Source organism: Nelumbo lutea, chromosome 6, assembly GCF_056320005.1.
Source record: "Nelumbo lutea isolate HS-2025 chromosome 6, American lotus-T2T, whole genome shotgun sequence".
Classification (NCBI taxonomy): domain Eukaryota; kingdom Viridiplantae; phylum Streptophyta; class Magnoliopsida; order Proteales; family Nelumbonaceae; genus Nelumbo; species Nelumbo lutea.
Window position 1 is genome coordinate 54305866 of NC_142689.1, and position 12687 is coordinate 54318552.

The following is a 12687-nucleotide window of genomic DNA, read 5'->3' on the forward strand; positions in this document are numbered from 1 at the left end:
TGAAAATTGCAAATCTGAATTCTCTTTCAAGCAATTCAGATCTTGCAATCTCAGATCTGAGAATTCAGATCTGAGTTTTGAAGGTTAGTTGGCCGAATTAATCTACAATCACACCCTTATTCAAGAAACTTCAAATACAATGCATGACCATTTGAATGAATCAAAAAGAATTAGATTGCTGAACTGAAATTTTACAAGCTGAAATACATCAAGGAAGAATGAAAACAAGGAGAAAGAAGAAAGAACATATAACTAAGAAACTGAATTCAAATCAAAAGAGAATGAAACTACAAATGATTTATTACAGAAGATCTTTGAATCACAAACTCTCAATTCGAACTCACCTTCTTCTTCTAGCTTGCTTGTCTTGAACTTCCTTCAGCCCTTCTTCTTCTTCTTCCTTGCGCCTAGCCTTCTTCTCTTCTCTTCTCTCAAGGTGGCCGAACCTCTAAGAGTGGGAGAGCCTTCCTCTCAAGCAATTGAACACTTTCTCCCCTCCTAGAGGCCTCCTTATATAGTTTTTCAAGGGGGCTCTTGCCCCTTCTTGAAGCCTCTAGAATTGGGTGTATTACACCCCTCATGAACCTTCTAGAGTGCTCCCTCCTTCTCTTCAAGAAACTCCTAGAAGTTGCCGCCCCTAGCTCCCTTTGGGCTGCTATTTGGGCTACAACTTAGCTTGCTTTTGAACTCATGTGGGCTACACTCTAGGCTGTTATTTGGGCTAAAAATGGGCCTTCCTTGCTGGGCCGAATTCTCCTCATAGCTAGGCTTTATTTTCTTGGGTTTTCTCAAGGAATTCACTTGCTCTTTTTGGGCCGAAGTTTTCTCTCTTGCTTCCACGACCGGGCTGGACTGAAATTGGTCTTTTTGAACCTTCTTTTCTTGCCTTTTTCCTTCCTTTTCTTGGATTGATTATCCCTTAACCTATTCTTAGCATTAAGCTAAATTAAGGCAAAAATTAATAAAACCGGCATAAAAATCCATGCTAAAGTCCTCAAAAATTATAGATAAATTATAAGTTCATCAAATACCCCCACACTTAAGCTTTTGCTTGTCCTCAAGCAAAGACATCAGCCATAAACTTAACATTCCCCCCTTCTGTTCTCACCATTTACCTGGTGAACTTTTTAAGATAGAAATGCATTGAGTAGTCGGGGAACTTTTGTAAGTGCTCAACTCTTATTCTTGTAAATTACCATTTAAGATATGTATCAGATCCGAGGAAAGGAGAATATGAATTTCATCATAGTCTAGCCTTCACTCCTAAATCATATATAAATCAGCTCCTTAATTGTCAAGGTTAATAATCAAATTTCACTAAGTTTCACATCTGTAACTAAATCTCAATGAGAGTTCAACTTTAGAGTGCCACTTTGAACCTCGGTTGTCGCCACAATTACTTATTTCTAAGGGTGAGTGCATTTTATGCTCCATCTCACCTTTTTTTTTCTTTTCGGTGTGAGTGCATTTTATGCTCCATCTCACACTTTTCCCTCTCTTTTCTTTTCTTCTTTTTTTTTTTTTTTTTTTTTTTTTGTGTGAGTGCATCTTATGCTCCATCTCACACTGGTCACTTACTTGAGGTAGGACTCATGTTCTGAGCTGCTAGTTTTACTATTCAACTCAAAATAGCGGAGTCAATTTGGGCTTTTGTCCTTCTTTGCAATTATTGAACCTCAAGAATTAGCACTTCAGATGTGCACTAGCTCTCTTGACCATTAACAATGAAATCAAGGGCTTCCATACACATGAAGGAAGTTAGGGCTAGTCATGCTGAAAGGCATATTCAGCTCCCCTTTTCTCATGCATATATCAAATTGGGTCATTCACAAGAATAAAAACTTAACAAGTACATCAGTCTCCCTCAACTCATTGAATTCCTTCTTAAAAAAAAATCATCAAATAAATAGTAATGAACTTGAGGGGTTCAAGTCTTTTTTTTTTTTTTTGGTTATGTCATTGCCTGCATATGTGTGTTGGGGTGCATGGTTTCAGCCCCCATACCCTAGCCTCGGGCTCACTCCCCCAAACTTAAGATGAACATTGTCCTCAATGTTCGTAGTGTTAGGCAGTAACAATAAAACTAGCAAGAGCATCATCAAGTAATAGGAGGTATTTAGAGGACTTCCCTGAAGATCATTCTTAAATTCTGCAATATGTTGTCGGTGGAAAACTTCTTCTGCTAGAAATCACTTGCAAACTAGAAGAGGAGATCAGTATCTTTATTCAATTAAATTCTAAGAAAAACTAACTAAACTTAAATGCTATGAAAAATAAAAACAAAAAGCAAGTAAGACAGTTTATGACTAAGTATCTGAATTGGGAATTCTCCCAACAGCCTCTTGTTCCCTTGGGTTTATCATGGTGTTACTAGGTAAGGTACCCGGAGCCCTTTCTGAAATCATCTGTGCCAGCTGCCCAACCTGAGTTTCCAAGTTCCTTATCGATGTTTCGTTTTTCTGAAATCTATTTTCCGCACTAGCTATGAACTTGGTCATCAGCTCCTCCAAGTTAGATTTCAGTTCCGGCTGATAGAAGTTTTGGTGGAAAGGCTTAGGTGCATGCTGATTCAGGTGGCCTCTCCATCCGGGGTTATGGGCATGATGGTACTGATTTCCTGGCTGTCTTGTAAAGTTGCCAACAAAGTCTACTTGTTCTGTGGACTGAAAAGTCTGACTGCCAACTTGGAATTCAGTGCTATCATGGCCTCCCCCACACTTATCATACTGTACATGCATAGCTGCCATCTGCATCTCATCAAATTTTTTGCTAAGTGCTCCTATTTGTGCAGAGAGAGCTGTGTATGTATCCACATTATGAAGGCCATGCTGCTTTCTAACTGGTGTCCTTTCTGAATGCCATTGGTAGTTATTGGCTGCCATCTCCTCGATGAGTGCATGGGCAACCTCGGAAGTCTTATTGTTTATGGAGCCCCCAGCTGCTGCATCTAAGATGGTCTTGTTTGAATCGGTCAGACCATTATAAAATGTTTGCACCTGCAGCCAAATCGGAAGGCCATGGTGAGGAACTCTCCTTAACAGCTCCTTGTATCGTTCCCATGACTCATATAAAGATTCCCCCTCTTGCTGGAAAAAAGTAGTGATGTCATTCCTCATTTTAGCAGTTTTAGAAGGGGGAAAATATTTAGAGAGAAAACGGCTGGCCATTTCGTCCCATGTGGCTATAGATCCTGCCGATAATGAGTTCAACCAAGCTTTGGCTTTATCCTTCAAAGAAAATGGGAATAACCTCAGCCGGATGGCATCATCACTTACCCCATTGTGTTTGAAGGTGTCACAGATTTCCAAGAAGTTAGCAATATGGGCATTCGGATCCTCATGGGCCATACCACAAAACTGAACCGTATTTTGTATCATTTGGATTATGGCCGGTTTAATTTCGAAGTTATTGGCAGCAATAGTTGCCCTGATAATGCTGGAGACAGTCCCGGTGAGAGTGGGCTTGGCATAATCCATCATAGTTCTTTGTTCAGCCATTTCTTGTGCTTCTTGTCTGACTTGCTTAGCAGCTCTCAAACGCACACGGAGAGTCCGTTCAATCTCCGGGTCGTAAAGGATCTCTTCCAGTTCAGGTCTTCTTGTCATAAACTGTAAAGGTCAAAGCAATAAAAAGGCCAATATTCACAAAAGAAAATAAATAACTAATCCTATTACAACTGAAAATGTAAAGTGAAGTATTGGAATATACAAACCTACATCCTAAAATAAATAAATGCAGCTAACTAAAAGCATATCAACATCTTATTCAATATACAAAATTCAGTAGCAATTTACAAATAGGTCTGAATTCAGTAATCTCAACAGTTTACAAATTCCTCTTCTTTATATTGCTGAAATCAGGGACGGGATTTAATTACACAGATCTAAACTGCTGAGAGCTGAAATCTCAGTAGCTACTGAGAACAGTAATATACAATTATGAAATCTTAGCAGCTACTGAGGACAGCCAAGTGCGGATCAGCAGTGATTGTGTTCAGGTCTGAGTTTCATATTAAAAGGCTCTTCTGTGCTACTGAAGGTCAATACACTAAACCGAAGTCAATGTACAAAGGATTGATAGCAATTCAGACATCAGTTCTACACAAAATTGAGATCAGCTCTGAAATCTCAGAAGCCACTGAGAACAACAATAAATATAATAGCAGCTGCTGATAACAGTACAGTTGTGCTCAGGTCTGATTTCCATATTGGAAGGCTACTAAATATCAGATCTGAGCCCACTGTTTTGATGAGCTATGCATCACCAAACACCAGATGGAGTAGCCATACTAAAACTGAGCAATTCAGCAGGATAACCTACTGATATTAGCAATGAAACATGCTGTATACAGATCTGCACAAAACCGAAATCAATCAGTAGTAAAAAGATCTGAAATCAGACCTGTATTCACCATGGTGTGGCTGCTGGGATCTTATTTTCTTTTTCTTTTCTTTTTCTATTTTTCTTTTCTTTTCTTTTTTTTTTAAAGGAAGAAAACTAAAACAAAATACAGCAATGCAACCAAAATCTTTTTGGATGAGTGCAGGTCTGACTAATGAATGCAATTCAGATCTGAACTCATTTTGGGATTAATTTATTTATTTATTTATATATATATATATATATATTTTTTTAGAACCAAAAGAAGAAGAGAAATTTGATTTGCATAAGCTACATTAAAACTGAAACTAAGGATGGAACAATCAAGTATCAAGAGAAGAAACATGGCTCCATCAATGTAGCCCTTGATGGAGTATACACTTATTGGAATGTAGTACACACGGCTGCACACACCCATTCAGATCTGCTAGACTTTCTATTCATGCACAGCTGAAATCAGAGCTAACTATCTTAAAAAAAAATTTCAAAGATCAGCCCAGGACAATTCACAATGCCAATTTAGTAATGTTAATTGTAATACAAACCTGTTCAAAACCTGCCCTGGTTCAGTCTTGCTGTAGCAGGTCTGCTATAGTAGCCCTGCTATAGGTCTGAACTCTAATAGAAAAATGGTGTGGAAGTGCCACTTTTCATGAAATCTCTTGAGGCATAAAAAATTCTCAGATTAAATATACTTTTCTTCAACCAAATCAGCTTAGATAGATCGGAGTACAAGTTATTTAATACAGCAAAGTATGCCCTGTATCCTGCTCTGTTCACAACCCCAGTTCAGATCTAGGTGATTGCAGATCCGAATTTCTTCAACCATGACTATCCAATTGTTTTTGGGAGATAGCAGATTTTTTTGTAGGGTGTATTGGGGTGAAGATAACCCCCAATTATCTTTTAAATTTACATCAGTTCAGGTCTGAGTTCAAGAGAACTCAGATCTGAACTGTTGCAGATCTGCTATAGCAGAACTCAGATCTGAACTCAGATCTGAGTTCTGATCCGAATCCTTGGTTTCCATGGTTCTTTCTCTCTCTTTTTTTTTTTTTCACTATCTAAATATTTTTTTTTCTTTTTGTAATGAAAGAAAAGAATAATAAAGGGCTGAGAACAGATATTTTTTTTTTCTGAGTATTGCAGTTCTGCTATAGCAGAGTTCAGGTCTGAACTCAAGTCTGAGTTCGGATCTGAAATCTCAATTGCCTTACCTTCAGTTATTGCTACCAAATTATTTTTGGGGAATAGCAGAAGTGCCCTAGGGTGAATTGGGGTGGTGATGACACCCAATTCCCCTCAAAATTTCATCAGTTCAGGTCTGAGTTCAGAGGAACTCAGATCTGAACTGTTGCAGATCTGCAATAGCAGAATTCAGATCTGAACTCAGATCTGAGTTCTGATCCGAATTCTCAATTGCTCCTCTGGGTGTTCAAAAGATCTCCCCCCTTTTTTTTTTCATTTGTTTTTTTTTTCTTTTTGTAATGAAAGAAAGAAAAAAAAAAGTCTGAAACACAAGCAACTCTTTTCGGCTAAGTGCTGCAGATCTGAAATCTGCTGATCTGAGTGCCGAATGCAACTCGGATCTGCAACACTCATGTTTATGTGAATTTTTTTCCTTTTTTTTTTCATTTTGAAGGGAACAACACCAAGATTGAATAGAAATCAAATATGCTTTTATTAAAATGAAACTGAAACCAGAAAAAGAGAGTAATCTACTTAAGAAAGAAGAAACATAACTACATGAGTACAGCAGTTGCAGTCCAAGCTGAAATGAAAAAGTTAGCAAATTAACCCAACTATGAATGCAATGCTGAATGAGATCAGATTAAGAATGCTCAATGTTTCCAAATATTGCTTCTCTAAATCCCCGGCAACGGCGCCAAAAACTTGATGTGTGGCTCATTGTGACACTAGCAAGTGCACTAGCCGTTCAAGTAATAAAGTAGTGAGTGAAGTATCGTTCCCACGAGGATTTAGGAAACAATTACCAATACTAAATTGAGCACTTCTTATCTGATCAACAAATAAATCAAAACTCTAATGAAAGCTAAGAAATCCTAAATTAAAATCTATCTAAATCATTGGTCCAATTGCCTTCAATTCAGGTTAGAAGAGTAAGCAGTAAATGTCAATCTCAGAATTCAGCAATCTATCAATTTGGATCATTCGAATAAATCATGATTGAGCCTTGGTTTGGTGAAACCCCAAGGTCATGAACAGCCTCTCTCAAGCGCATGTTCATCCTATGCATGAGTGGCGGTTCTTCTATCTCTAGCAAGAATCTAATCCCCATGCATGCATTTCTTCAAACACTTCTAAGGCATCAATTCAAATCTGAATTGATCACCAACTGAATTGTGCAAGTTATCTCTAACCTTGCACTCAATTCAGTTCTTGAATAGTAGATCTGAATTCCTAGAGTCTCCCTCAAGCACTCTAGGAATTCCAAGCTATAGATTAATTCGCCCAATCTGAAAATTGCAGATCTGAATTCTCTTTCAAGCAATTCAGATCTTGCAATCTCAGATCTGAGAATTCAGATCTGAGTTTTGAAGGTTAGTTGGCCGAATTAATCTACAATCACACCCTTATTCAAGAAACTTCAAATACAATGCATGACCATTTGAATGAATAAAAAAGAATTAAATTGCTGAACTGAAATTTTACAAGCTGAAATACATCAAGGAAGAATGGAAACAAGGAGAAAGAAGAAAGAACATATAACTAAGAAACTGAATTCAAATCAAAAGAGAATGAAACTACAAATGATTTATTACAGAAGATCTTTGAATCACAAACTCTCAATTCGAACTCACCTTCTTCTTCTAGCTTGCTTGTCTTGAACTTCCTTCAGCCCTTCTTCTTCTTCTTCCTTGCGCCTAGCCTTCTTCTCTTCTCTTCTCTCAAGGTGGCCGAACCTCTAAGAGTGGGAGAGCCTTCCTCTCAAGCAATTGAACACTTTCTCCCCTCCTAGAGGCCTCCTTATATAGTTTTTCAAGGGGGCTCTTGCCCCTTCTTGAAGCCTCTAGAATTGGGTGTATTACACCCCTCATGAACCTTCTAGAGTGCTCCCTCCTTCTCTTCAAGAAACTCCTAGAAGTTGCCGCCCCTAGCTCCCTTTGGGCTGCTATTTGGGCTACAACTTAGCTTGCTTTTGAACTCATGTGGGCTACACTCTAGGCTGTTATTTGGGCTAAAAATGGGCCTTCCTTACTGGGCCGAATTCTCCTCATAGCTAGGCTTTATTTTCTTGGGTTTTCTCAAGGAATTCACTTGCTCTTTTTGGGCCGAAGTTTTCTCTCTTGCTTCCACGACCGGGCTGGACTGAAATTGGTCTTTTTGAACCTTCTTTTCTTGCCTTTTTCCTTCCTTTTCTTGGATTGATTATCCCTTAACCTATTCTTAGCATTAAGCTAAATTAAGGCAAAAATTAATAAAACCGGCATAAAAATCCATGCTAAAGTCCTCAAAAATTATAGATAAATTGTAAGTTCATCACCTATGCCTCAGCCGTGGGGAGATCATGTATGCCATGCTGTGTACTCGTCCTGACATTGCTCAAGTAGTAAGTGTAGTAAGCAAATTCTGGGCCATCCCAGGGTAGGAGCATTGGGCTGCTGTGAAAAATATACTTAAATACCCTCGGAGGACAAATGAGTTTTGTCTGGTATTCGATGGTAGCTCACTACAGATCCAAGGGTATACTGATGTCGATTTCCAGTTGGATCCAGATGATAGAAAGTCTACATCTGGGTATGTTTTCACAATAGGATTGTGTGATGTTTGATGGAAAAGCAGCAAGCAGGGGTCCACTGCAGATTCCACAACAGAAGCCAAATCAAGTGAGGCTTCCAAAGAAGCCGTATGGATGAAGAAGTTCATTCATGAATTGGGAGTAGTTCCATCTAGCAAATCACCCATTCCGTTGTTGTGTGACAACAGTGGAGCTATTGCTCAGACTAAGGAGCCATGAGCCAACTTGAAGTCGAAGCACATCGAGAGGAAGTACCATGTACTACAGTAGATAGTTGGAAGAGGGGACATCCTGATTCAGAAGGTAGCATCAGCAGACAATGTAGTAGACCCATTGACTAAGCCACTGACACAGAAAGTGTTTGAGAAACACATGGAAAGTATAGGATTCCGGATTATACTAGATTGGACCAAAGTGCAAGTGGGAGCTGTTAGACAATGTATGCCCTTAACTCCAATCAGAATGATGTACATTATGACATTTATTATAAATGAATAAAGTACATATTTGATTCATGTTATTATGGTGTGTTTTTGTGTAATACCCTTAAACTGGACACATATGAGACTCGTGTTAGTTTAGAATGTTCACAACTGTTGGATAAGTCTGGGGCAATTTGTCCTACCAAGGCTGACACTGATGTGCCGCCAAGTTGGTTGGGGTAGCCTGTCTAAGCTGTCAGGGTGAGACCCGAGGTACAAGCAGTGTAGGTTTACTTGAAACCCTAAACTGGATCATATTTCTAGTATTTCCCTGGACCTTGGAGATTGATGGGCAAAACTGGAAAGTTACACCAGACCCTTAGACTCGATTATTATACTGCATTAGGTGTCGGATTGGGTTGTCTTTGATTTGCCAATCAGTGAGATCCTTAGAGGTGGTCAAAACCTGGGTATGTTGGGATAGTCTGAACATTCATCTGAGTGGGTGATCATAGTGATAGGATCAGCCCGTTTGTCGGACAAAGGTAATGATCGGGGATGCACTCTCTCTGATGGAAACCAAGACTGCCAACAGCCGATTTCAATTGTTGAAATTTGTTTTTGCAAAATATATTTATATAAATACATACATATATATTATGGTTTCAAAATGTTTGCAAAAAGTTTTAAGTCCTGGGATCCATATGAGCAGAGAGTGCAACACTATTCCTTATAGCCGAGGGAGAGGTCCTCTCTTGTCGTGCAGTGTTTGATCATTATGGGCTGAGAGGTTAAGTGTAAGACCATTGAGTGTAATACCTGATGGGTTAATCTTGCATCTGCCCATAGTCCCTAGGTTTTTATAAGGTGCCTTGGCCCAGGGAACACTTAGTGTAAGTGTTGGGCCCATTAAGAGCCCATGGTGATGGGCTCAGGGGTTCATTGTCCACAATAGTATATTCGGCTAGGCCTTGTAACAAAGGCTGGGCTGAACCCATGTGGCTGATGTGTAGATCAATGTTTGGGTCCCACACATACAAAGAAGCCCAACTGGGCAGCAGTTTGGAAGGTTACTGAGCACATGGATTTATTAGGCCTAAAGCCCATTTCGAACTGGTCTAATTTGATTAGGTAAAGTAAGGGCAGATCTAAGATTGGATCAACAAATGGGATAGGGAGTTATCCCTATCCACTCAGAGAATCCAGATCTAAATATAGATTTGGATCTAAAAACTTCCTAATGAGATTAGGAGAGCTGATCTAATCTACAGATAAGATAATGATTTACCCTTATCACTTAAAGAGAATCCAGATTCAAATAAGGATTTGAATCAGGAAACTCCTAATGGTATTAGGAGCTGATCTCTTTAAGCCTATAAAAGGAGGAGGGGGCGAACCATTCAAAACATCTCACATCTCAAAAATCCCTAGACATCAAATCTTAGATCAAACGGAGAGAAGACAACAACAGTGTAACTGCACCATCTTCTCTCTGCGTTCTCCTATAGTTGCCACCAACTGCCAGTTCGATCTCCATTCTTGTAGGAGCAATCAATAATAGTTCTTGATATCAGATTTTGGAGAAAGGCTAATCTGAAGTCATGCTCATAGCCTCCATCGAATTCTTGCTGAAGGCTTCGGTTCTTGGGAAGAACACTGCTGATTCCGCTCCACCCTACACTGTGTCATCTTCAGTGGGAGCAGTCTTTGGAGATTTCTTTGGGCATGAACACCTTCATTGGGAGTTACTACTCTGTATCAGGTATATCCCTCTCCTACCTTTTGGTTTTAGATCTGGTTCGGTTTAGGTTCAAGATTGATCCTTGAAAATGCAGATGTTTTAAAACAGGGAATGTAATTCCCAAATGAGAGAGAGAGAAATTTTTGAAATTTTGCCCAACCTACCTGTAGGGTTCGGCCATCCATATGATGGATCTTTCATCCCTTCACCAATTAGGAGTGAGCTTCTTGATCCAAATCTAATATTTGGATCTAGACTCTCAAGTGGATAAGACTTATCTTATCCAACTGCTAATCCTAATTGGATTATAAACCCAAATTCGCCCTATGGCTACCCGACCTGGAGGGGGGCACGGTTTGTGGATATGGAGTTTGGAATCGCCACCTAAATTTTTGGAATTGGGAATTTAGAAAAACCTAGTAATTTTCAAGAAAAACATTTTCTTTCTTGGTGACTCGTTACCCAATGGGGATGAGATTCTTAGGGTCCGGGGACCAAGGTACGATGTGGAAAGTGTTAGGCACCCCATACGCGCTTGGTTAAACCGGCCTCTACTTCACCAATGTTCCAAGGAAATTTAATTTTTTTTAGGCTTAAAAGAAATACACATCACACTAGATTAATTGACAAAAAAAGTCTAACTATCAATTAATAAAACAATAAAACACTAAACAAATGGATAAAAATTGATCAATTAACCAGAAAATATAAAATATGGCTATCAAAATTGATGAGTAAATGATTAAAGCAAAAGGCTAAGACCTAGCTTAAAGAAAAAAACAAGAGTTAAATGAGCTCCCAATTGCATGTGTGCAACCTAAGATGCAATTTCATAGACAATGACCTAAAGACGTTAAGATAAAAAGATGATTATTGTGAACGGGTATGGGATTCCTAACTTAATCTAATGCTGATCTGAGGAATGTGAAGTTCCTTTTTTTCTTTTCTTTTGCTACAAATTAGTGCCACCTAAGACAATAAAGGGTGTGAAAATGAAATGGGTTGTTAATAAAAAAACGGTGGAGTTTCGAAGGGGACATAAGAGGTGAAAACAATGAAGTGTCGTGGTACAAATGCATGATGCTATTTTGAAAATGGCAAATTAAACAAGAAAAGAAACTGAAGCTGCATTGAAATTTAAAAGAAAAGAAAAAAAGGTATGGGTTATGATCGACCGGTTTGACTGAATGCCTATTATATCAATGTAGGAAGATGGTTTTTTTTTTTCAGTATGAAATATGCATCATAAAAAAAGTTTTCAAATTACTGACCTATCAAAACAGTAAAGAAATTTATGACTATTTAATAGATGATTGAAAACTAAACGACTCATGTTTTAATGTGGGAAAGACAATGTTACGATGCAAACAGCTACCTAGGGATGATTTCGAATGTGGAATGATTTAATTACTCTATGGACGCTAAAGACTCAAGTTCAAATGCTTATAATGCAGAACTATTTTAATGAAATGAGATAATATTTGATCCAAGATGATTAGCATGCACTTTAATGAAGAACTAATAGCATCAAACAAACTAATGGTTGGGATGAAAGCGTATATAGGATAACATAATTTAAAGCTATGAAAAGAAGCTAACAATGTTATGGCCGAAATTCAATCATACTATAACTACAAAAAAAAAACTAAGACAAAATGAAAATTGCAAACCTACAATAGAAGAAGAAAAAAAAAAAACAAGGGAACGTCAAGATCATAAGGTGGGAATCACCTCTCGCCAATTTTTCTATCAGTAACATGGCCTTCATAGTTGTCCTTGCTAACCTTATTCATGAGGCCTTTGAAAACTTTGTGAAATTCCTTGAATTGAAGATGAATTCCCGGTCATTTGGGATATCAAATGCATTGGATATGTAGCCCAAGATGTGTAGAAACATGCTGGATGATTGTAATTTTCTGTAACATGGTCTTTGCTTCAAGAAAGCTTCGTACTTCTTCTCTTGAATTGAGGCACGACCCAAGGGTATTCTTTGGCTGCGAACTGATATAGAGGGACTATAGGGATGCTGGAGAGTGAGTGGGGAGGCTTTGGGACATGGGTAATAGCTGTGGGAGTTGAGCTCTCCCCGTAACCTAGCTTGTTTCTAGGTTAAATTGTGTGTCTAGAATGTGAGAAATGGGTGATTTTTATAGATTTTTTGAGAGGAGAATGGAGGGCTGAGATGGGTGGTAAGGGAGACCAATGGCTGATCTTTGAATGGTTTTTGGAGGGAAATTGATTGAGAGAATGGGTTGTCAAGACAGCATTGTGAGAGATTCTCTCAATCAATCAAGACAAAGAGTGAAAGATTTCACCAATTTACCTAAACTGTACACTTCAAGTTTAGGAGATTGGCTTGAATCATTGGAAGCCATAGCTGGTCA

At 38.6% G+C, this 12687-nt stretch overlaps 1 non-coding gene across 1 annotated transcript; it reads left to right on the top strand.

The window, feature by feature from the left end:
* Positions 1 to 3012: 3012 nt before the first annotated feature.
* On the top strand, positions 3013 to 3119 carry LOC148848940 (small nucleolar RNA R71). Its single transcript, XR_016101534.1, has one exon. It is a non-coding gene; the product is annotated as a small nucleolar RNA R71 (small nucleolar RNA).
* Positions 3120 to 12687: the final 9568 nt, after the last annotated feature.